This window comes from Tamandua tetradactyla, chromosome 1 (assembly GCF_023851605.1).
Source record: "Tamandua tetradactyla isolate mTamTet1 chromosome 1, mTamTet1.pri, whole genome shotgun sequence".
Taxonomy (NCBI): domain Eukaryota; kingdom Metazoa; phylum Chordata; class Mammalia; order Pilosa; family Myrmecophagidae; genus Tamandua; species Tamandua tetradactyla.
The window spans coordinates 180617316-180644125 of record NC_135327.1 but is presented as its reverse complement, the minus strand read 5'-3'; the positions used below and the strand labels follow the sequence as shown (position 1 = coordinate 180644125).

General features: G+C 37.0%; 1 protein-coding gene across 1 annotated transcript in view; it reads left to right on the top strand.

The window, feature by feature from the left end:
* DGKI (diacylglycerol kinase iota) overlaps positions 1 to 26810 on the top strand; it is a 506760-nt gene that overhangs the window by 137292 nt on the left and 342658 nt on the right.

Below are 26810 nucleotides of genomic sequence, written 5' to 3'. Positions count from 1 at the left end.
ATGTGATGAAGTAGTTTTCTCTTGCTGTTCAATATTTTCTCTTTGTTTTTGTCTCTACCTTTTGACATTTTAGTTGCAGAACTTTTTGACTTTGTCTTATTGGAGTTTGTTGAGATTCTTGAATGTGTGGATTAATGCCTTTTTCCATCACATTTAAATGTTTTCTGTCCTTATTTTTTCAATTATCTTCATGCTCTTTTCTTACTTTATTTATCTTCTGGGACTTTCATTATGCATATGTTGGTATGCTTATTGGTGTTCCACTGGTCTCTGTGGTTTTGTATTTATTGATTCTTTTTTCTTTCGATTCTTCAAACTGGATAATTGAAATTGACTTTTATTCAAGTTCATTGATTTTTTTTTTTTTCTTACCAACTCAAATTTGATGTTTAGCCCCTATGGTGCTGGCCACCACCCCACTTTTCTGAAAGGGTTGAGCATGTGCCCAGAAGATAGCAGAGAGTCTGGGTGCTACCCAGATGTTTGAAGAGGGTGAGGCTGAGAACAAGGTGGTCTCCCCAATGCTCTGATATTTTGCAACATTCACTACAGTGTTTGAAGAGAGTAGGGCTTTTGCATAAGCCCTTGAAGAGGGTAGGACTGCCACTTTCTCAAGCTCAGAGGATAAATGACTCTCAGACTTTAAAATCTAATGGAGGAGAAAGGGGCCAAGATGGCAGCCTAGCAGGATTTAGTTTGTCCTCCAGAACAGCTAACTAATAGCCAGGAACAGTACAGAACAACTGCTGGGGCCACATCAGTGACCAGACAAACAGCATGCACCAATCTGGACCAGATGGACTGGCTGTGAGCCCACCCAGAACTGTGAGTTCCCCAAGCCATGATGGCTGGTGCCCCTCCCCCACAGGCTGCTTTCCAGAGGGGAAAGGAAAGAGAGTTTACTAGCTGCAGAGGCTGAGTGCAACCAAACTCCATTTGTGGAATTAATAAACAAATTCTGACAATGAAAAATAGACTCCCAGCTCAGCTGAACCTCGAATAAAAGCTGAGGTTGCTGATTTTTGTCCCTGCACAGAGGGGGCAGGGATAATGGAAAAAGAAAAAAAAAAACAGAGGTTTTTTTCAATTTGAAAAGATCAGGGCCCTGAAGAAAAGGATGGGGCACAGAGGGCCTGGAGATACACAGAGCAACATGCCAACTTAAGCTCTTGATTGGCAAACCCAAGGAATGGGGATCCTGCTCTGAAGAGGAATTTTCTCTTTCATTTTGGTTGCTGTGTTTCTATGGCTTGACTGCTCTTTGATACAGCTATAAGGCTTCTTGGGCTCCATTGCCCCAGGCATAAGCAAAATTAAGCTCATTTGAGTGTTTGTCTAGAGCCTATGCCTTCCCAAAGAGAGGGGTGGGGCCCAGCTCAGGTGGAATCCCTCCCTCAAGGGGTTCAGACCCCAGGGTTTGCAAAAGTGAAGCAATTAAAACAAGATATAACCTCTTCTCTGTCTCCACCACACCCCCAGCAGAGAAAGTCTGCTGAAGTTAAAGGTACTGCATCACCTTATGCTGGTGGGAACTGCAGGCAGACAAGCGCCACATACTGGGCAGGAGAGGTCAATGGAGAGCCCAGATGCTTCATAGGAAAGACTGGGTCTCACCCTCAGGGAAAACTGATGCAGGTGACTCCTTCCTCCTGACAGGAGGCCAGTTTGGTCTGGGAAAATCTGGCTGGAGTCTATAATACCTAAGTAGACCCTCCTAAGAGGCAGGGAAGGTACCATACAGGCAGGGCAAGACACAAGAAAAGAAGAACTGAAAAATTCTGATCTGTTAAACAAAATCTAAGCTGTAGGTCCAGAATAAGCTGAACTGAATGTCAAAGAACAGATAGACAACAAAGTCATCCAGCAAGAAAATACTAGGTAAAAATAAATGAAAACAATCTCTAGAATAAACTAATTAAGGTAATTAAATGCCTACACATCAGCAAAAATTAATGAATCATACTAAGAAAATTGAAGATATGGCCCAGTCAAACCAACAATTCAAATGAGATACAGAAGTTGAAACAATTCAGAATGTTCGAACAGACATGGAAAACCTCATCAAAATCGAAGCAGTGAATTGAGGGAGGATATAAAGAAGGGAAGGAATGGACAAAAAGAAGAAATCAAAAGTCTGAAAAAACAAATCACAGAACTTATGGGAATGAAAGGCATAGTAGAAGAGATGAAAAAAACAATGAAAACCTACAATGTCAGATTTCAAGAGGCAGAAGATAGGATTAGTGAACTGGAAGACAGGACATCTGAAATCTGACAAGCAAAGGAAAAATATGGAAAAGAATGGAAACATATGAGCAGGGACTCAGGGAACTGAATGACAACGATGAAGTACATGGATGTATGTGTTGCAGGTGTCCCAAAGAAGAAGAGAAGGGAAAAGGAGGAGAAAAACTAATGGAGGAAATTATCACTGAAAAATTCCCAACTCTTATGAAAGACTTAAAATTACAGATCCAAGAAGTGCAGGATATGCCAAACAGAATAGATCCAAATAGATGTACTCCAAGACATTTACTAATCAAAATGTCAGATGTCAAAGAGAAAGAGAGAATCTTGAAAGCAGCAAGAGAAAAGCAATCCATCACATACAAGGGAAGTGCAATAAGACTATGTTTAGACTTCTCAGCAGAAACCGTGGAGGCAAGAAGACAGTGTGATGATATATTTAAATTACTGAAAGAGTAAAACTGCCAACCAAGAATTCTATATCCAGCAAAATTGTCCTTCAAAAATGAGGGAGAAATTAAAACATTTTCAGACAAAAAATCACTGAGAGAATTTGTGACCAAGAGACTGGTTCTGCAAGAAATACTTAAGGGAGCACTAGAGATAGATACAAAAAGAAGAGAGAGGTGTGGAGAAGAGTGTAGAAATGAAGACTATCAGTAAAGCTATAAAGAAGGAAAATCATATATGACATATAAAATCCAAAAGGCAAAGTGGTAGAAGAAATTACTGCCCTTACAGGAATAACATTACATGTTAATGGATTAAACTCCCCAATCAAAAAACATAGACTGGCAGAATGGATTAAAAAACAGGACCCATCTATATGCTGTCTACAGGAAACACATCTTAGACCCAAAGATAAACATAGGTTGAAATTGAAAGGTTGGGAAAATATATTTCATGCAAACAACAATCAGAAAAGAGCAGGAGTAGCTATACTAATATCCAACAAATTAGACTTCAAATGTAAAACAATTAAAAGAGACAAAGAAGGACAAAAAGAATTAATAAAAGGAACAATTCAACAAGAAGATATAACAATCATAAATTTATGCACTGAGTTAAAATGCTCCAAAATACAGGAGGCAAACACTAAAAAGAGAAATAGACACATCTACCATAATAGTTGGAGACTTCAATTCCACACTCTCATCAATGGACAGAACATCTAGACAGAGGATCAATAAAGAAACAGAGAATTTCAATAATACAATCAATGAGCTAGACTTAACAGACATTTATAGAACATTACACCCCACGACAGCAGGATACACCTTTTTCTTAAATGCTCATGGATCATTCTCAAAGATAGACCATATGCTGGGTCACAAAGCAAGTCTCAATAAATTTAAAAAGATTGAAATCATACAAAACACTTTCTCAGACCATGAAGAAATGAAGTTGGAAATCAATAGTAGGCAGAGTGCCAGAAAATTCACAAATATGTGGAGGCTCAACAACACACTCTTAAACAACCACTGGGTTAAGGAAGAAATTAAAAGAGAAATCAATAAAAATTTTGAGGCAAATGAAAATGAAAACACGACATATCAAAATTTATGGGATATAGCAAAGGCAGTGCTAAGAGGGAAATTTATTGCCCTAAATGCCTATATCAAAAAAGAAGAATGAGCAAAAATCGAGGAATTAACTTTCCATTTGGAAGAACTACAGAAAGAACAGCAAACTAACTGCAAAGCAAGCAAAAGGAAAGAAATAATGAAGATTAGAGCAGAAATAAATGAAATTGAGAACATGAAAACAATCAAGAAAATCAACAAAACCCAAAGCTGGTTCTAAGAGAAAATCAATAAGATTGATGGACCCTTACCAAGGTTGACAAAAAGAAGAGAGAGGATGCAAATAAATAAAATCAGAAGTGGAAGAAGAGGCATAATCACTGACCCCACAGAAATAAAGGAAGTAATGAGAGAATACTATGAAAAGCCTTATGCTAATAAACTAGACAATGTAGATGAAATGGACAACTACCTCGAAAGGCATGACTTGAGAAGAAATAGACAACCTCAACAATCCAATTACAAGTAAAGAAATTGAATCAGTCATTAAGAAGCTCCCCCAAAAGGAAAGTCCAGGACCAGGTAGCTTCACATGTGAATTCTACCAAGCATTCAAGAAAGAATTAGTACCAATCCTGTGCAAGCTCTTCAAAAAATTGAAGAGGAGGGAAAGCTGCCTAACTCATTCTATGAAGCCAAAATCACCCTCATACCAAAGCCCGACAAAGGTATTACAAAAAAGAAAACTACAGACCAATCTCTCCTATGAATATAGATGCAAAAATCTTCAACAAAATTCTAGCAAATCGAATCCAGCAACACATTAAAAGAATTATACACCATGACCAAGTAGGATTCATCCCAGTTCTGTAAGATGGTTCAACATAAGAAAATCAATTAATGTCATACACCATATCAACAAATCTAAGCAGAAAAACCACACGCTCATCTTGATTGATGCAGAAAAGGCATTTGACAAAATTCAACATCCTTTCCTGTTGAAAATACTTCAAAGGATAGGAATAGAAGGGAACTTCCTCAACATGATAAAGGAAATACATGAAAAACTCACAGCTAATATCATCCCTAATGGTGAAAAACCGAAAAGTTTCCCCCTAAGATCAGGAACAAGACAATGATATCCACTATCACCATTGTTATTCGACATTGTGTTGGAAATTCTAGCCAGAGCAATTAGACAAGTAAAAGAAATTTAAGGCATCAAAATTGGACAGGAAGAAGTAAAACTCTCACTGTTTGCAGATAATATGATACTATGTGTCAAAAACTCTGAAAAATCGACAACAAAACTACTAGAGCTAATAAATGAGTACAGCAAAGTGGCAGGTTACAAAATCAACACTCAAAAATCTGTAGTGTTTCTACACACTAGTAATGAACAGTCTGTAGGGGAAATCATAAAAAAATGTATTTACAATTGCAACCAAAAGAATAAAATATTTAGGAATAAATTTAACCAAAGAGACAAAAGACCTATACAGAGAAAAGTATGAGAAATTGTTAAAAGAAATCACAGAAGACCTAAATAAATGGAAGGGCATACTGTGTTCATGAATTGAAGACTATTATAGTTAAGATGTCAATTCTACCTAAATTGATTTACAAATTCAATGAAGTACCAAGTAAAATCCCAAAAACTTACTTTTCAGTAATAGAAAAACCAATCACCAAATTTATCTGGAAGGTTAGTGTGCCCCAAATAGGTAAAAGTATCCTGAGAAAGAAAAATGAAGTCAGAGGTCTCACACTACCTGAGTTTAAGGCTTATTATGAAGCTGTGGGGGTCAAAATAACATGATACTGGCATAAAGATAGACATACTGACCAATAGAATCAAACAGAGTGTTAAGATATAGACCCTCTCATCTATGGACAGTTGATCTTTGATAAGGCAGTCAAGCCAGTTCACCTGGGACAGAACAGTCTCTTCAATAAATGGTGACTAGAGAACTGAATATCCACATGCAAAAGAATGAAAGAGGATCCATATCTCACACCCTATACAAAAATTAACTCAAAATTAATCAAAGACCTAAACATTAAATCTAAGACTGTAGAACTGTTAGAAGAAAATATCTTATAAATCTTATAATAGGAGGCAGTTTCCTAGACCTTACAGCCAAAGCACAAGCATTGAAGAGATAAATAAATGAGAACTCCTCAAAATTAAACACTTTTGTGCATCAAAGAACTTCATCAAGAAAATAAAAAGACAGCCTACACAATGGGAGACAATATTTGGAAACAATATGTCAGATAAGGGTCTAGTATCCAGTATATATAAGGAGATTGTTCAACTCAAAACAAAAAGACAGACAACTCAATTTCAAAATGGGCAAAAGACATGAACAGACACTTCTCAGAGGAGGAAATACAAATAACCAAAAGGCACATGAAGAGATGCTCAACTTCCCTGGCTGTTAGGAAAATGCAAATCAAAACCACAATGAGATATCATCTCACACTCACCAGAATGGCCATTGTCAATAAAACAGAAAATGACAAGTGCTGGAGAGGATTTGGATAAGAGGCACACTTTTCCACTGTTGGTGGGAATGTCAAATGGTACAATCACTGTGGAAGGCAATTTGGTGGGTCCTCAGGAAGCTAAGTATAAAATTGACTTATGACCCAGCAATACCGTTTCTCAGTATCTACTCAGAGGACAAGAGGGCAGAGACACAAACAAACATTTGCACACCAATGTTTATAGCAGCATTACTTACAATTGCCAATAGATGGAAACAGCCCAAATGTCCATCAACAGATGAGTGGCTAAACAAACTGTGGTATATACATAGGATGGAATATTGTGCAGCTGTAAGACAGAATAAAATTATGAAGTATGTAACAACATGGGATGGACCTTAAGGACATTATGCTGAGTGAGATTAGCCAGAAACAAAAGGACAAATACTGTATGGTCTCACTGATATGAACTAACATTAATGAATGAACTTGGAGAATTCCAGTTAAGAACAGAGGTCATCAGGAGATAGAAATAGGGTAGATATTGGGTAATTGGAACTGTAGGGATACAGATTGTGCAACAGGACTGATTGTAAAATTCAGAAATGAATAGCACAATACTACCTAACTGTATTACAATAATGTTAGAACACTGAATAAAGCTGAATGTGAGAAAGATAGAGGGAGGAGACCTGGGAGCACAAATGAAGTCAGAAGGAAAGATATATGATAAAGACTGAGATAATATAATCTAGGAATGTATAGAGTGTATAATGATAGTGACTAAATGCACAAATTTAAAAATGCTTTGCATGAGGAAGAACAAAGGAATGCCAGTAATGCAGGGTTTTGAAAATAGATGGTAATTAATATTTCAAAACTTTTAACTTATGTGTGAGACTAAAGCAAAAAATGTTCCTTTGGTACAAAATTTATATTTTTGACTAGTGCATTTCCTAATATAACTTATGTGGACAGCTTAATTGAACACCATGAGTACATGGAACCTTGAGTAGGGCATGATGCCTCCATAAATCCTGGAAGGATTTGAACATGAGTAAAAAAGTACTTGCAAAGTCCCCTCGGGGGAATGGTGAGAAAGGGGGAAAATTCAACTTTCCCAAGTGGAGAATTCTTGATATTCTCACAAGCAGTGGGGACAACCAAAGCAATAGGCTGAGCCCCCAGTCTTGGGGTTTGTTCATATGAAACTTAACCCTGCGAAGGATAGGCTAAGCCTACTTAAAATTAGGCCTAAAAGTCACCCCCAAGGAAACTTCTTTTATTGCTCAGATGTGGCCTCTCTCTCTCAGCCAACACGTCAGGCAAACTCACTGCCCTCCCCCTCTCTTCATGGGACCTGACTTCCAGGGGTGTGGACCTTCCTGGCAATGTGGGACAGAAATCCTAGAGTAAGCTGGGACTCAGTACCAAGGGACTGAGAAAATCTTCTTGACATAAAGGGGAAAGAGAGAAATGAGACAAAATAAAGTGTCAGTGATTGAGAGATTCCAAACAGAGTTGAGAGGTTGTTCTAGTTTGCTAGATGCCGGAATGCAACACACCAGAGACAGATTGGCTTTTTTTTTTTTTTTTTTTTTTAAAGGAAAGACAGAGAGAAGGAAGGAAGGAAGAAAGGGAAACATCTTTTAAACATTTTCTTGTTTTATTGTATTCTGTTTCTCCGTTTTTGTTACATGGGCTGGGGCCGGGAATCGAACCGAGGTCCTCCGGCATAGCAGGCAAGCACTTTGCCCGCTGAGCCACCGCGGCCCGCCCAGATTGGCTTTTAATAAGAGGGGATTTATTTTGTTAGTTTTTCAGAGGAAAGGCAGCTAACTTTCAACTGAGGTTCTTATTACGTGGGAAGGCACAGGATGGTCTCTGCTGGCCTCTCCAGGCCTCTGGGTTCCAACAACTTTCCCCGGGGTGATTTCTTTCTGCACCTCCAAAGGCCTGGGCTGAACTGCGAGTGCTGAGATGAGGTATGCTGAACTGCTTGGGCTGTGCTACATTGAGCTCTCTCATTTAAGCATCAGCCAATTAAGTCAAACATCATTCGTTGCAGCAGGCACACCTCCTAGCTGACTGCAGATATAATCAGCAACAGATGAGGTTCATGTACCATTGGCTCATGTCCACAGCAACAGACCTGGGTGCCTTCAACTGGCCATGCTGACAACTGAATCCAACTACCACAGAGGTTATCCTGGAGGTTATTCTTACACATCAAATAGATATCACCTTTTTAGCTAAGGCATAACACAGAGGCTAGAGGGAAATGCTGGAAAATGTAGAGCTGTGTTCCAGTAGCCATGTTTCTTGAAGATGATTGTATAATGACATAGCCTTCACAGTGTGACTGTGTGATTGTGAAAATCTTGTGTCTGATGTTTCTTTTATCTATGTTATTGACAGATGAGTAAAACATATGGATTAGAAATAAATAAATAATAGGGGGAACAAATGTTAAAATAAATTTAGTAGATTGAAATAGTAGTGATCAATGAAGGGGAGGGATAAGGAATAGTGTATATATGAATTTTTTTCTGTTTTCTTTTTATTTCTTTTTCTGAATAGATGCAAATGTGAAGAAATGATCATGATGATGAATATACAACTATGTGATGAAAAAAAGAATGTTCATATTGTATGTTGATTTGTTTTATTAATAAAAATTAAAAAATAAATCTAATGGAGTTTGCCCTGCTGGTTTTTGGAGTTATTTAGGCCCAGTGACCCCTCTCTTCCTTGCAGTTTCTTCCTGTGGCAGTGGGAATGTTTGTCCAATGCTTTCCCCTCCTTTGCATATTGGCAGCAGATAACTTGTTCTGAGTTTTGCAGGTCCACAGCCAGAGGAGAATTTTCCCTTAGGAAATGGCCATGCCTTTAGCTGAGTTTGATAAGATTTTGTACTGTTTTTGAGTTGATATTGTATTTGTAGTTACGAAAATGATTTTAGGCTTTTGTGATATTGTGATGGAATTAATGTATTTTACATATGGAAAGAACACATCTTTTTAGGGTCCAGAGGATGGAATGTGAGGTGTTGAAACTTTTATGCACCCCAGAAAAACCACATCCTTTTAATCCTAATCCAATCTTATGGAGACAGACATATTGTTTGGGTGGGACCTTTTGATTAGCTGGTTTCCATGGAAATGTGACTCACCCAATTATTGGTGGGATCTTTTGATTAAATGGAGATGTGAACCTGCCCATTCAGAGTGGTTCTTAATTGGTTTGCTGGAGTCCTTAAAAGAGCTTACAAAGAGAAAGAGAGCTCAAAGCTGACACAGACACATGTTTGGAGATACAGACAGAAATACCCTGGGTGTTAAGCAAAGACTCACAGAAATAGCTAGAACCTGGAGAGAGCCAAAGAAAGCTAAGAGATGAAATTCTGAGTTTGCCCCAGAGAAACTAGGTGAGGGCCCACAGATGCTTGAAGAGAAAGTCACTGGAGTCAGAAGCTGAAAGCAGTGAAATGGAAGCAAGAACCGGAGACACCAGCCATGTGCTTTCCTAGTTAACGGAAGTGTCCTGGCTCTGACCACCTCTCCTCCAAGAAGGTATCCTCTTTTTAGTGCCTTAATTTGGACATTTTCACAGCCTTAGAATTGTAACTTGTAACTTAATAAATCCCTTTTATAAAAGCCAATCCATTTCTGATATATTGCATTCTGGCAACTTCAGCAAACTGAAACAGGGCGATTTTAATTTTTTTTCTGTATTAAATTCAATGTCTGAGTCTCCTCAGGGACAGTCTACTGATGATCCTTTTCTTTGTGTGGGCAATACCTTTTTGTTTCTTTGCATAGTTCATAATATTTTGTTTAAAACTGGACTTTAAAATAATATGCTGATTCTGGAAATCCAATCTACCCCTTTATCCCCCCAGTGTTTGTTACTAATGCTGTTTGTTGTTGTTGTTGTCACAACTGTTTGTTTAGTGACTTTCTTGCACTAATTCTGTACAGTCTTTGTTCTTTGTTACATGTGGTCATTGAAGTTTCTGCTTGGGTAGCTTAGAGTTATCTAATGATCTAGTGATGGGACAGAGATTTCCTTAAATGCATGGATCCTGCAAATCTGCCTACCTTTGACAAGAAACTCTTAAATGCATGTTGGGACATGCTTTCAACTCTCAATAGTTTACTTTAACTTAGCCTTCACTTCTTAACTACACAGGGCCTCAAGGTCAGCCAGAAGTGGGAGTTTAGGGCCTTCTCATATCTTTCATAGGCATGCATGTATCCTTCCACATATGGTTATGTGGAAGATTCCTATGGTTATGTCAGAGCTTTTCACAGGGCCACATGGACAACTCATTCCTCAGATTTTCCTTTTAAAGTTTTGGCTCAGATTCTTGTTTGCCCTAACTGATGTCATCACCTTAGGCAACTATGATGTTAAACCTTTGCTGCTAATTGTTTTAAACAAATTCCTTTGTGAAAAAGGTGCTTGCATTGAGGAGGTTTCAGTCAGATCAAATAAAAATATGCAAGTAGAGGTTTCCGGGGAATGCCAAATAATGAAAATTGTTTAGGAATGATGTTTTGGGTGAACTTTATACCTGTTCTGCCTCCTTCAGTGGCCACTAGATTGTTGGCTCTCACTGGGATTGATTTGGAGCTGTTGGTTTTCAGTGCTCATGCAGGGCAAGGGAGAAGGTATGTATGTATGTATGGAAAGCCTAGATGTCACAAAGCTAACTGTTCTTACTGAAATTCAGTATTTTTCTTGACCATATGCTTCTCATATGGTTTCAAACCTTATGTTAATTTTCAGAGTTCTGAAAAAAACTGATTTTGACTGCTTTTGCCAATGTTATTACTGTTTTGAAAAAGCAGCTGTTGTGGAAGTTCTTTCTCTGCCATGTTCACTAATGGCACTTAGTATAATTTGATAAGTAAACATTTTTAATTTTGATGAAGTCCAATTGATCCATTCCTTATTTTATGGTTAACGCTTTCTGCATCTTATCTATTAAAAACATTGCCTACTCCAAGGTCATGAAGGCATTCTTATATTTTTCTCTAGAACTTTATGGTTTTAATTTTTAGGTTTAGAGTTTTGATCCCTTTTGAAATAATGTTTGTGTATGTCACATGTGAAGTAAGGATCAAATTAACTTTTTCCCACCATATGTTCAGTTTTCCAGTGTCATTTGTTAAGAAATTCTTTTCTCTGCTGAGTTGTTTTGGTGCCTTTGTAAAAGCTATATATTTGTGTATATATTTCTGGAATCTCTATTCCTTTCCATTGACATAATTGTCAATTCTTTCTCCAATTCTGTTTGCTTTAGATTTGGTTAGCCATATAATGAATCTTGAAATTAGTGAAATTTTAAAGATGGTTCAGGCTATTTTTTTGTCTTTTTCATTTCCAGTAAATTCTTTTTAAATGATTTTATTGAGAAATATCTACATACATACAGTCCAACTATATAATACAATCATGGCTCACAATATCATCACATAGTTGTGTATTCATCATGGTGATCATTTTTATAACATTCACATCACTCCAGAAAAAGAAATAAAAAGAAAAAAAGAATTCGTACACCCTGTAACACTTACCTCTTACTCCCATTGACTCACAGTATTTCGATCTACCTAATTTTTACTATTTGTCTTCCCCTATTATTTATTTATTTTAAATCCTTCTTTTCTTTTTACTCATCTGTCCATACCCTGGATAAAAGGAGTGTCAGAGGCAAGGTTTTCACAACCACACAGTCGCATTGTAAAAGCTGTATTGTCATACAGTCTTCTTTAAGAACCAGGCCTACTGGAATACAATTCAACAGTTTCAGGTACTTCCCCCTAGTCACTCCAACACACCATAAACTAAAAAGGAGTATCTGTATAATACATAAGCATAACCTCCAGGATAACCTCTTCACTCTGTTTGAAATCTCTCAGACACTAAGACTTTATTTTGTCTCATTTCTCTCATCCCTCTTTTGGTCAAGAAGGCCTTCTCATTCTGATGATATCAGGTCCCTGCTCATCCCAGAAATTCTGTCTCATGTTGCCAGGGAGATTTACACCCCTGGAAGTCATGTCCCACATAGGGGTGGAGGGCAGTGAGTTCACCTGCTGAGTTAGCTTAGAAAGAGAGGCCACATCTGAGCAACGAAGGAGGCTTTTCCGGAGTGACTCTTAGGCATAATTGTCAGTAGGCTTAGCCTTTACTTTGCAGGAATAAGCTTCATAGGGGTGATCCCCAAGACTGAGAGCTCAGCCTGTTAAAGTGGTTGTCCCCACTGCTTGCAGAAATATCAGGAATTCCTCAGGTGGGGAAGTGTAATATTTCCTCCTTTCTCCCCATCCCCCCAAAGGGACTGTGCAAATACTTTTTTATTCTGTGCCCCAGTTATTCTGGGATATATCAGGGCATCACACTAACCTGTAAAAACCAACAAGATCACATGTCTTTTCAAGATTCCATGTAATCATAATGTTTGAATTAACTGACCATAAAGTTAAATTAGATAATGTGCTACCCCAAATTTAAATTTTGCACCAAATAAACATATCTCTCTTTGGTCTTGCACAAAATTTGAAGTTTGAAAATATGGGCCATATTATCCTTTACCTGGAATTCTGATTTATTGGCCCTGTTCAGAACAGCTTCATTCATATCTCTAGGCAAAGTCTGATCACTTTTTCAGCTTTTTAAACAGTTGCTGTATGGGATAATGTTGACTTTCATAGCTTCAGTGTTCTAAATCTGAGTCTCAGATGTCACATAAATACCCGAAGTTTCAGTGAATGACCAGGTTATATACAAATAGCTTAGTATTTCAAAATTTAGAAATATCAGTTACAACACCTAAATATGTGACTGCTGTCAGAGCTTACAATCTAGGAACCTTTACAATAGGCCCCAACCTGATAACACATGCTTTTGACTTCAATTCTCTGAGTTTGTATATTATAGTTAATCTATGTGAGTGAAACATGATAATATTTGTCTTTTTGTTTCTAACATTTTATTCAACATACTATCCTTAAGGTTCATTCACCTAATAGCCTGCCTCACAATTTAATTCCTTTTTTCAGCCCCTCAGTAGTCCATTGGTATGTAAAACCACAGTTTCCCCTTCCATTTCTCAGTCATTATACTTAAGTCATTGTACCCTTTCTCCATTGTGAATCATGAATACTGCTGACCAAAAACACCAGTGTGCAGATATCCATTGAAGTCCCCTCTCTCAGTTCCTCTAGCTACATACCTAGCAATGGGCTTGCAAGATCATATGGCACCCCCATCCCTACCTGCTGTGGAACAACCACATTGCCCTCTGGAGGGAGTGTACCTCTGATGTCCCTATTGACAGTAAATAGGTATATCTCTTTCTCTGCATTTTCTCTAGCATTTGTTTTTTTCTGTTCATTTTTAAAGAGTTTTATTCACACATCATACAATCCAACCTAAGTAAATAGACATGCCTTCACCACTATAATCTATATGAAGACATTTTCTATTCTTCCATGTAGAATTCATACCCCTTCCCCATGCCCCCAGCTTGTTGTCATTTAGTTTGGCATAATGCCTTTGTTACATTTAGTAGAAGCATATTATCATGTTACTGTTGACTCGACCTTAGCTTGCATTGATTGTACCTTTTCCTGTGTACCTTCCATTTCAACACCTTGCGATGTTGACATTCATTTGTTCTCCCTCAAGCAAAAATGTTTTTATATTTGTGCATTAATCACCATCGTTGTCCACTCTAGGTATTCCTAATTTAAACCATCACAGTATTTATCCTCTGTCTTTCCTTCTGGTTTCACATGTACCCCCAGACTCTCTCCCTCAACCATACTCACATTCTGTTTCATTCAGTGTATTTATAGTATGGTGCTACCATCAAGTAGTAATTGTGCTATCTATTTCTGAATTTTTACAATCAGTTCTTGTTCTAGTTTGCTCGCTGCTGGAATGCAATATACCAGAAACGGAATGGCTTTTAACAAGGGGAATTTAGTGAGTTGCTAGTTTACAGTTCTAAGGCCGAGAAAATGTCCCAATTAAAACAAGTCTATAGAAATGTTCAATCAAAGGCATCCAGGGAAAAGATACCTTGGTTCAAGAAGGCCGATGAAGTTCAGGGTTTCTCTCTCATCTGGAAAGATACATGGTGAACACGGTCAGGGTTTCTCTCTCATCTGGAAGGGCACATGGCGAATACGGCATCATCTGCTAGCGTCTTCTCCTGGCTTCCTGTTTTGTGAAGCTCCCCGGGAGGCATTTTCCTTCTTCATCTCCAAAAGTCGCTGGCTGGTGGACTCTGCTTCTCATGGCTATGTCATTCTGCTCTGAATCTCTCATTCTCCAAAATGTTTCCTCTTTTATAGGACTTCAGAAACTAATCAAGACCCACTCAAATGGGTGGAGACATGTCATCCCCTAATCCAGTTTAACAACCATTCTTGACTAAATCACATCAACCAGGGAGATGCTCTCATCACAGTTTCAAATATACAGTATTGAATAGAGATTATTCTACCTTTAAGAAATGGGATTTATATTAAACATGGCTTTTCTTAGGGGACATACTTCCTTTCAAACCAGCACAGTTCTGTTGCACAATCTGTGTTCCTTCAGCACCAAATGCTTGATCTTGACCCTCTTTCTAACTCCTTATAACCTGTGTTCTTAACTTAAACTCTCAAAGATTACTCATTAATGATAGTTCATATTAGTGAGACCATAGAGTATAAATACTTTTATTTCTGGCTAATTTCACTTAGCATAATGTCCTCACGATTCATACACATTGTTGCATGATTCATGACTTTACTCTGTCTTATGGCTGTGTCATATTCCAATGTATGTACATACCACAGCTTGTTTAGCCACTCATCCATTGATGGACATTTGGGCTGTTTCCATCTTTTGGCAATCATAAATAATGCTGCTTTAAACAGTGGTGTGCAAATGTTCATTTGTGTTCTTGCCTTTAGTCCCTCTGAATATATATCTAGTAATGGGATTGTTGGATCAAATGTCAATTCTATACTTGCCTTCCTGAGGAACCACCAAACTGCCTTCCAGAGCATTTTTACACTTTACATTCCCACCAACAGTGAATAAGTATGCCTCTTTCTCCACATTCTCTCCAGCACACGTTGTTTTCTGTTTTTTTTTCTTTTCTTTTCTTTTTTTATATTGGCCTTTCTAGTGGTGTGAGATGATATCCCATTGTGGTTTTGATTTACATTTCCCTAATAGCTAGTGAAGTTGAGCACCTTTTCATGTGCCTTTTAGCCATTTGTATTTCCTCTTCTGAAAAATGTCTGTTCATGTCTTTTGCTCATTTTGTAATTGGGTGCTTTGTCTTTTTGTTGTTGGGTTGAAGAAACTCTTTACATATTCTGGATACTAAACTTCTATCTGATATGTGGTTTCCAAATATTGTCTCCCATTACAAAGGCTGCCTTTTCTACTTTTTTTGACAAAGTTCTTTGATGCACAAAAATGTTTAATTTTGAGGATTTCCCATTTATCTATTTCTTTTTAGTGTTTGTGCTTTTGGTTTAAGGTCTAGAAAACCACCTTCTATTAAAATATTTATAAGATATTTTCCTACATTTTCTTCTAACAGTTTTATGATCTTAACTCTAATGTTTAGCTTACTATTTTTGAGTTAATTTTTGTATAGGGTGTAAAATATGGATCCTCTTTCGTTCTTTTGCTTATGGATATCCAGTTCTCCAAACACCATTTGTTGAAGAGGGTGCTCTGTCCCAAGTGGATTGGCTTAACTGCCTTATCAAAGATCAGTTGTCCATAGATGAGAGGGTCTATTTCTGAATACTCATTTTGATTCCACTGGTTAATATAGCTGTCTTTATGCCAGTACCATGCTGTTTTGACCACCATAGCTTCAAAGTCAGGTAGTGTGTGACCTCCCACTTCATTTTTCTTTCTCAAGATGTTTTCATCTATTAGGGGCACCCTACCCTCTCAAATTTGGTTATTGGTTTTTCTATTTCTGCAAAGTAAATTGTTTGGATTTTAATTGATATTGCATTGAATCTACAAATCAACTTGGGTAGAATTGACCTCTTAACTATATTTAGTCTTTATTCTAATATGCTAGCTGCTGGAATGCAATATACCCAAAATGGAATGGCTTTTAAGAAGGGGGATTTAATAAGTTGCTAGCTTACAGTTCTAGGCTGAGAAAATGTCCCAATTAAAGCAAGTCTATAAAGATGTCCAAATTAAGGCACCAACAAGAGGTTTCCTTCACTCAAGAAAGGCCAATGAAGTTCAGGATTTCTCTGTCAACTGGAGAGGCACATGGTGAACATGGCAATGTCTTCTAGCTTCCTCTCCAGGCCTCTGGCTTCATGAAGCTACCCCAGGGTGTTCTCCTTCATCTCCAAAGGTCACTGACTGGTGGACTCTGTAGTTCTCATGTTTCTGCTGCTCTCATCACTCGCAAACTTTCTCCAAAATGCTTTCTTTTTTAAAGGATTCCAGTAAAATAATCAAGACCTACCTGGAATGGGTGGCGTCACATCTCCCTCTATTCAAAAGTTAATACCCACAATTGGGTGAGTCACATCTCCATGGAGATAACCTCATCAAGTCTCAACCTATAGTAACAAATAGGGATTAGAATAAATGGTTGCTTCCACAAGGTTGATTGGGATTAAAACATGGCTTTTCTAGGGTACATGAATCCTTTCAAACTGGCATAGTCTTCCAATCCATGAGCACAGTATGCCCTTTCTAATAAAATCTTTAATCAGCTACGTTTTGTTAGTGATTGTGTTAAATCTATAGATCACCTGTTTTAACAGAATTAAACTCACAGTTATAGTATCTTTTGTATGCCTTCTTTAATTCTTTCAGTGATTTTTTGTAGTTTTCAGTATATATTTTGTTAGATTCAAACCTTAATAGATCGTATTTTTGGATGCTATTGATAATGTTTTTTTTTAAACTTCATTTTTTCAATTTGTAGTTGTTCATATGTAGAAATCATTTGATTTTTACATATGGCCACTATACCCTATGAGCTTGGAAATCAACATATGTGTTCTGGTAAATTTTTGCGGATTGTATGAGATTATATACAACCATGGCATCTGCAAATAAAGCTAGTTTTGTTTTTTTCTTCCCAATCTATAAGCCTTTTTCTTCCCTTTATTCATTTTATAGTTAGTACCACAGCTCTCTTATTGTATCAACCTCCAGTACGATTTGAATAGAAGTGTTAAAAGCAGTCATCCTTGCTTTGTTTCAGTTTTAGGAAGGCACGTTCCCTCTTGACCATAATGTATGATGTTAGCTGTAGATCTTTTATATATACCCTACATCAGATTGAGGAGATATTTTTCTTTGTAGCTTGCAGAGATTTTATCATTATTGCTTTGCTGATAATTTGGGTAGTGATGAGTTAGTTATTGGGAGTAAGGGAAAAATTCAAAGAACATGTATACCTCCAGGCCAGTCTGGTTGGGATGGGTGAAGGCCATATTATGGTGATGTGGACAAATTGGATTGGAGTGAAGAAATCAGATTTCTATTCCAGACTCTACCACAAACTGGTTACTTGACCTTAAATGGAACACTTTGTTCTCCACTTAGGTCTCTGTTTCCTCATCACCGAAATGTGCAGTCAGGCTCTTGCAATAGTTTGAACTATTCTTTCTAGCAATAGTTGTCTCTCCCTCTCTTTCTCTCTCTCTTCCAGGCAAAGCACAGATTAGTAGTGCTCAGAGATACATCAATTCCTGACAGTGACCTTTCCCTGGCTTTGAGGACATAAATAGTAATTGGATTTTTGAGAGCTAAGTTGATCTCAAGGAGAATTTAGAAGAGTTGCAAATGTGATTAAAAGATTCAACATCAAGAAAACAAATTCTAATAAATTTTAAAGGATTGAAAAAAATTTGCAAAAAGATTTGAAAAATGGGAAATGTGAGAGGAGATTGATGAGTCTGGACTTCTTTTGTCTGGTAAAAAGAACACTGAGATTTCAGTTTTTATGCTGATTATAGGTTAGTGCACCAGACAATCATCCTGCTGTTCTCTAGTTTCTGGGTGCCTGGACATCCCTTTTCTCTAATATCAAATGTTCTTGATTTCTTTAGCTTTATAGTAAGTCATGAAATCAGGTAGTGGTTTGTTCAACAAGACTGTTTCCTAAAGTCTCTTCATCTTACCGCTATGGTGAATTCTGTTTTTTGCCAGGCCCCTCCTCTCACTGAATGTCAGTGCTTTCTCAGCATATAGGCATATATGCTCTTAGGTCTCTCTATAAACTAGCCAATATGCTGGTAATGACCTTAAAGCACACTCTCTAACCACAATCTCCCCTCTCCCATCTATATTTACCACATTCTGGATTGTGGCTTAGGCAAACTATTTTAACTTCTTTGAGTGTCATTTAACTCCATTCCTTTGGGTCATACAGGCTTTTCATTTATTTGAATCCCTTTTGAGAATACAGATACTCTGGCTTAAGCCACACTCTAAATCATTTTCAATTGACATAATATCTATTTAGTGATATAATCAGTTGAACAAGATCCATAGTGGTTTAGAAACCATAAACGCAAGGGTGATGGGAAATTGCAGGGGAAAGGGAACAGTGTGCTACTGTGGGAAATGGGGAGGTAAACTCCAAAGATAAAATTTGCTTATTGATAGTTTTACTTGGAAAAGCCTTGTAAAAATCTTCACCCTTTCCCACAGAGTTTCTGTGAATTCCCAGAGGGCTTCTGTTCTTAAGGTGATTTCTGTTCCTAGGCTCATGCTTTTTCTAAATTTTCCCAATTTTTGGATGATCTTTGTATCTTAGAAGTCAAAGACTATTCTGTATTCATTGAATTAGATATAAAATTCAGCTCCTTCTTCAATTTCCATGTTCATAAAAGCCCACTCATTTGAGGCAGAGATGACTTTCCCTAAATTTAAGTGTAAGTAGGAAATATGGATGGAGGAGACATAGGAGACATTTCCATTACAGTCATACAACATCTTCCACATAAACATTCCTTCATGAAGACATTTCATTGGTCACTTTCCATTGCACATCCTGGCCTTGTACCATGTTCTAGATTTTTATCTTCCACTGCCTTCTATAGCCCTTCCCTTTTTTTCTTTCTCGGTCCCTTTCAAATATAGTGCATATGGTGCAGCCTTTGGAGACGGACAACTGCGTTCCAATATTGGCCTTATGTTGCATTAGCTAAATGGTATATATAACTACTTAAACTATCTAATGTTAGTTATCCCATCAGTAAAATCAGCATGATAAAATTATCTATTTCATAAATTTGTCATAAATATTAGAAGTGTGTAGTGGATGCTGTGATGTGATCAGGACCCTCCTGCTTATTTCCCCCGCTTCCCGGGCTGCTGACTGCTGATGATCTACAGCTGAGTTCCTTCCCAGGCATTGCCCCTAGCATAAGGGAGTCCTTTGCTCATGGTTATACTCCCACTGAGGGCTGCTCAAATCCAAAGATGAATTGATGTGGAGTTCAAGTCTTGTCCTTTTGCCTCAATTTGGGACAATTTTGAAGGGCCATTTCAGCTTGAGAACTTCTTGTGAGATCAAAGAGAGCTTGTGTTGCAACTATATTACAATTCAGCTTCTCACTTTGTTGGTCCTGCTTCTCTCACTCCCTCATCAGTGTTTCCACAAGCATTTTCTAATAAACCTCCTGAAAATTTCTGTCTCATAATCTTTTTGCTGAGAAATCCAATCTAAGAGAACTTGATTGAAAGAATGCATACTAGGAACCCAGTACATTGATATTAATGGTTTGGAAGATTAAGATCATTTAAGAGATTTTCCAGAATAGTATATGATGCTACAGCTAGGCCTGCCATGAAAGGAATTCTAATTAATAATTTGAACCATGGATAGTGAAAACAATATTAACCCAAATTTCGATAAGCGAAGAATGTTTTTTGTTTGATTTTTTGGAACATTATTATATTGGGACATATTCTAATTAGCCTGCTGCTCCAGTAAAAGCAAAACATTGTTTTACTTAGTAATCTACTCTCACTGACACTCTTGGGTACTGTAGTTTTGTTGTATAAGTATATTTATTTTATGATCCAAACCATTAGAAGTGCTGACAGTTTATAGCCCTGTAAGTTAAGAGGTTACCTGTAAAAAGCTGACATGTTGTGATTTTATAAACCAAAAGAGAAGCTAATGTTATGGAGGTAAGGTCTCTACCTGTAGAAAGTTAACCAGTCTTAAATTAATTGTGCAGTTTTTTAGGCATTTCTTTTCTGAAAGACTATTATAAATCTCAATTTCTCATACACACTTTGAGTTGGTCTTTGTCTCACCTATGGGTTACTTCATTAATGAGTTAAATAAAACTTTGTCACATGTTCACTTTGTAGGATAAGATTGCTTTGAACAGTGGTTTTCCACAGGAAGAATGTGTTTCTGTTTTAGTATTATTGGTTTCTAAAGTGTAGCATAATGGAAGGTAGGCAAAGTTTCATGGGGGCAATTGGAAAAGTGGTGTCAGCATTTTATAGTTAGTCTAACTCTATCATACTAAATCCAAACTTCATGTCCTGTTTCAAAGTATGATTACTTTTTCTCCATTGCTAAGAATTACCTTTTCCTTCAAAGAATACCTTCGGGAGAAGAAAAAGTCATTAACTACTGAGAGAATCCCAGTTAAGAAATCTCACCTTGTTTTATAATGAGGTCTACTGCCAATTCCAAGCTCATGCCAGCATTGCTTTATGGATGTGATTATGATGAATTGTGCTGGAAAATATGTCTTGTCTAACAGATAAGTTTACAGATTCTCAGATGGGGGCATTTAACAGTCAGTCTGTTTTAGATTTTTAAAAATGCCTTTTTGGTATTTCACTTACATATATGAATATGTTTAAATAAATAATTCCAATGGCATTTGGATTGCCTGCTTTTCATATGTTGGTAAATTTGTCTGAAGGGAGAATGTGGTGCTTTTAAACTTCATAGCAGAAAGGTAAGCAAGGGAAATGAATGATTTTATTGGCAATCGTGGAATTGTTGAGCATGACCTGAAGAAGAATCTTATGTTTGAGTAACCCCTTTGAACTGCCTGGCAATAGAAGGAGCTTATTAAATGTTCGTTTATTGAAGAGAAAAGTCCAGGGAACTTAGAGTATTTGAGAACAATGAAATAAAAGGCACATATTTATTCAAAGATTTACCAAGTACCCAGCTTTGACTAGATGCTGTTGGGGATACATGTGGGAGAATATAAATAGCAGCAACCATTTATTGTGCCCTGTATGTGCCAGGCATTCTGCACACATTTCTTTTAATTCTCTCAACTACTCTCTGAATAGAGTGCTATGATTTTTATTTTACATGTAAGGAAACAGAGGCTGAGAGAAGTAATATATCTTGACTACATTAAACCCTAAGGTACGGGGCATTCTTACCCTCTGGACTCCAAAACATCCCAAACATGACCTCTCTCTAGTTAGAAACTTATACACTTATTGTGGAGATAAGCTATTTATAATTGAAGTGATCAGAAAATTAAAGTGTGTAATAAAAGGCTCATTTGTAGTATGTCTCTTTCTCCTTTATTGTATGTGTGTGCTGTTGGCATATCATAACAGTGTGTGTAGTGTAGCGGTTAAGTATGTACAACATGGAGTTAGATGCCTAAATTTAAATCCTGCTTGGGTCACTCCATTTCTGTGTGACCTTGGGCATATAGCTTAAACATTCTGTGCTATAATTTCTTTATTGTAAAATAAGGTTAATAAAAGTATCTTCCTTACTGTTGTAAGATACAAAACATTGAAAATGGTTTAGTAGTGCCTGGCAGAACTTGTTTCCTACTAGAATATAAGTTTCACAAAGGCAGTGATTTATGTCTGTTTTATTCATTCATGTATCCTATACATCAAAAACAGTACTAGGCATAAATGGAGATTCAATAAAGTATATTCATTTATTCAATGAATATATTTCAATATGTAAATGTATGGAATTAATCACATTAGCATACATGATAAAGTAGTCAGAAGCTTGCCACATATATGTAGAACAGAGGCTTTCAGCTGAGGATACATTTCAGAAATACCGAAGAAGCTTTTAATACACTGTTCGCCACCCCCACTTCAGGCAAGGGTCTCCAACGCCTCTGGAAAACCACTCTGAATTTAACAGTTAAGAATGTGGAATAATACAGGCATAGAATAAAATACTAAAACTGATTTTCTTAATGACCTTCAAGTCTTAGGATAAAAGTTCTGAACAAAACAAAATAAACACAACTTTGCCTTTTTTTCCCATAGTAATTGCATCCTTGAATTGTCAGTGTAAGTTAAAATCGTAAAAAACTACTTTTGTTCATATATAATACAGCTCAAATAGTTAACGCAAAGTTTGTTCCTTTGCTGGGATACATAAATCTTTGCTGGGATAATTGACATTGGTGTGGGGTTTTGGATAATTTTTTATTGTTTGGGCTATCCTGAGCATTGCCGTTTGTCTAGATCAAGAAGCATTGTGGACTGCTCTGAATGTAAACTTAGTGCTTATATAGTATAGGGGGGGAAATACCGCTCAATAGTTAAGATCTCTCTTTGTCTCTTGGGGAATTAAAATGAAGTATAGGGTAACTTTTTAGATAATTGGTCCCATTTCTGGAACAGGGAGATGAATTCACCATCTCTAATATGTCAATTGCTTGTCATTAGAAGACATTCTGGGTAAGAGGACCCCCTGATTTTCTGGTGCTTTTACTAGCAGACTGGATCCAAAGAACTCCTTATTCTCACATGTGAAATCACTTGGAGACAGAGTTGGCAAGAAGGAGTTATATAGAATATGTTGGCCATATAAACCTGTAGTCAGAATGGAATCCGATAAAATTGAGAGAAATTTGAAGAATGGGTAATTCATTAGGGTGTATTCTGCTTAGGAGACACATTAAAAATATTTTACCATATTAAAAGAAATCATTTATGAGCAGTATATGCTGTGTGTTTCCTTCAATAAATAAATTCTAAAAATGTTAGAATTGTCGTATACCCTTTCCGTTGCAGCAATAAGAATACATTCTAATAATCACAAAGCCATTCTGATGTCTCTTAGGCTTCTTAGCACTGGATTCTACCTCTGTTTGTCCTTATCTTTAAAAAGCTGCTTTGAAGGATTTCTGGCCCTCTCAAGGAAGAATATAACTGAAATGTAAGGCCTGGGATATAATTCAAATCATTCTAATCAGATTTTTCAATGCTTGATCTAATCAGCAAGCTGTTATGCTTGGCTTCTTGGCCAAGTTCATTCATTAACTCAGAAAACATTTATTTAATATATGCTGTGTCTGCCTCTGGGCTAGAATGTAATAAGATTAATAGATGAATTAAGCCCTGCCCTTTAGGAGTTTATAGTCTTATTAAATGAAGTGAAGGAAATAATAGAATGCGATTTTAAATGTATGATGGTTTTTATACTTTAAATATGTTAGAGGTCTTTCATGTCAGGTAATTGACATTAACTGTGACTTTACACTCTTGAAACGGTGCATTATAGATCATTTACTTTGCATATCTATTTCACAGCTAATATTACAATGTTTTCCTTTTAAAAGGTTCTTTCATGATTATAGCTATCCCATACAGAGTGCTATTGTGAAATTAATGGAAAGAATCATTGGCATTTTACAGTTTTGCAGACTGTGGACTTCGTAGAGTTCTGAGCAGGAGGAAAAATTGAGAAGTAGGAACTCCATTGATTTTTTTTTTAATTGGAGCAAATTATAGTATCAAACCTCCTGCCCCCCCCACACACATTAACTTCCACCAGACTCTTAAATCTCATCTTCCTCAGCCAAGACAAAACCAAAGAGCAAAATAATTTACAATAATTTTATTTGAGGTCTGAGAAACAATGAAATTGCTTTCTTATTTTGGAAGAGAGAGAGAGTGTGTGTGTATATAAGTGTTAGAAGAAAAAGAATTTTTCTCCATGGTTATTTAGGAGAACTGAAAGCTGTAATCAGAAATCCCCTCTATCCCAGTACCTATAATTATTTTTTCTCTTCTCTTTCTTATGTAATGTCCTTTTGTTAAGATCCTTTTACAGTTACAAACTGGCAGCCCCTTTGATGTTTCTTACTTATTTTTCCTCTTAATTAATGTTTATATGTTAGTAGATATACAATTTTCTTTTATTAATGTTATATAAAACCAACCTTGGATTTGCATCCTCAATGAGGAAAAAATAATCAACAGCCCTCACTTAAGCGTTCCTATTAACAGGCTAGAAAAGAGTATAATTTGACTCTGACTTCATTGCAGGGCTTAGCCAGAGTTGAATGTTTTCACATCTCCTCTAGCCATATTGTTCTTCCATAAACACATACATTCCTCGCATCTTAATTTGATTATCTGAGTAATTTGCTTCTTCTAGCAGTCTTAATTAGGAAGCAAAATCAGGCTGTAATAATGAGAGCCTACTTCTGATCAGTTAAAACCATTTGTTCTGTGGTTTTCACTGGTACCTAACAGTAGCATTTTAGTTCCTTTTTTAAATTAAAAAAAATTTTTTTTCCTGATCACAACTGATGGGACAGTTCATAAAAAGATGAAAGATTTCTTTTTTCTTGTTCACCCAAGATTCAGAAATTCTTTGTTCTAACTAAAGCTTTATGCCAAGGCACTGTTTGGTACTTTTTTTTTTAGCACACTTACATTTAGGTTATGGTGACTGTTTTAGAAACAAAGGCTGAACCTATAGATTTCAGCCCCACAGAGATTTGGCTTGCTTGTGATGAAAACTGTGACTCACAATCACCATACAGAGCCCTTCAAAGGGGAGAAAAGTCCTAAGTGAAAAATGCTGAAGAATTTCCTTGTATTTAGATGGAGGAAAAAAGGTTAGGGGTAAAAGATCCTATGTTAGAATCTTCCACTGTTATTTTCTTTTTACCCAATGTTATGGGATATACTTTGGGGTGAGAGCCCAAAATTGATGTTGTTAATTATTTGCCTTGATGAAAGTGAGGAAAAACAATGGTGTATCATCAGACTGTCTTCATTAAAGGCCTACGTCCTTGTAATGACTCTTTGGGGGATTATATAAAGCAAGTACATTGCTTGCTGCCCAGTGGGAGCTTCTGAAAGTAGGCTACCAGCAAGCTTGATATGATCACTTCCAACTAATAAAGCCCTATCCTCTATTTCTGGGACTTTCTGTGTAGGAATATGAGAGAGGGAAGAAAATGGGGCTGAACACTGACTTATTAATTGTATTACTTATTATGGTATTAGTAAGGATATCAGACATACTTGCTAATTGGTAGGTGACTGCACAATCCAGGATTATTTTCTGGATTATATTCAGAATTTCCTCTGGTTTGGGGACTGCTGTTTATGTTGCTCAACTTTACAAATTCCATTTCTGGATGAAGATTGCAGAGGTTAATGGACAAGATAGAGTTATACCTGCCTTTTAGAGTCCTATAAAGCTTTACATTCTGCTCTAGTTTAGAGATAGTCTTTTCCTTATTCTTTCCTCTTTCCCAGGCAATTTCCTTTGCCTTCAGTGGCTCAATCGTGGTGGAATGCACCATACAAATGTTCCTCATTTCTTCTTTTCCCCCCATTTTACTGTCGGTAGCCCCTGTTGGAAATGAAATTTCTCTGCTTTCCTTTTTCCTCTGTATAGTGAGATGGGTGAAGGAATCTGAGGATCTGAAACTCCTTGAGGATCTGGTGCATCTGCATGTCCAGTCTCAGAGATGGCAGATGCTTACTGCAATGTTGTGTCGTATGAGACAAGCTGCAGAAAGCCACCTGGGGGTTAAGTAAAGAATCAAATTGCTGATGTTTTCTTTTCAGGCTGCCCTTTGAAGGATCTTAATTATTGCTTTTCCATCTACCCAAACTTATTTGTACCAATACAGAAAAATTTGAAAACTTTAGTACACGGAAGGAAATACCAGGTGTGTGTGTGTGTGTGTGTGTGTGTGTGTGTGTGTGTGTGTGTGTGTGTAAATACAGATTCTCCTGCATTCCCTTCAGACTGATTCAGGATTCAGAACTGTGACATCACAAGATCCACCTATGATAATAATTCAGATAATTCTCAAGCCATGTTTACATAAACTATGGAGACAAGGACCCCATCCCTTTCATGATGGCATTTAATTAATGTAATGCACCAATCAACACTAAGATGCAAGCTTGACACCCTTGTCTGACATATTTGATGGGGCTGTTCAGAAATTGAACTTCTATTATTTGTGATGAAGACACACGATCTCCCTAGGTGGTCCTTACTCTTCCTTTGTTTGGCTGTTTTTATTCTCTCCACTGTGCTCTTCTCTTTCCTCTCGAAGGAAGGATAATCATATTTGCTTACTGTAGCAGATATTCTTATTTCTTAGCTTTGCAGACTAAGATCCAGTCTGGCTTTCTCAACTTCTCCTGATTTATTCCCTCCTTTCTAATCTGAATAATATTGTTTTACACCCAACAAACCTAAAACCTAATCAGCGTGCCTTGGTTTTCTCTTACCATGGA